Source organism: Penaeus monodon, chromosome 20, assembly GCF_015228065.2.
Source record: "Penaeus monodon isolate SGIC_2016 chromosome 20, NSTDA_Pmon_1, whole genome shotgun sequence".
Taxonomy (NCBI): Eukaryota; Metazoa; Arthropoda; class Malacostraca; order Decapoda; family Penaeidae; genus Penaeus; species Penaeus monodon.
This window is the reverse complement of record NC_051405.1, coordinates 31,087,353-31,087,656: the sequence shown is the minus strand read 5'-3', so window position 1 is coordinate 31,087,656 and position 304 is coordinate 31,087,353.

Here is a 304-nt window from a genome sequence, read left to right as displayed (position 1 = left end):
ACCCTTCGAATTTGACTATCATCATTATCATCATTTTTTTTCATGAAAATAGAATTTCAAATCCAGCGTCTGAGTCATTATCTAAAATCAAAAAATAATTATGTTAAAAAATTTATGGCAAAAACAAAAACATGGTAAAACAAAATAATAACAACAGGGCAAAAACGTAATTATATGTAATAAAAAGGATAATAAGATATTGTTTTAAAAAAAGGCATGATAAAGGTATAAAATTACTACTATATAGCTGTAGTAGTATATTTAAATTCAATTAAAAAACTTTTTCCATTAATTACATATATTC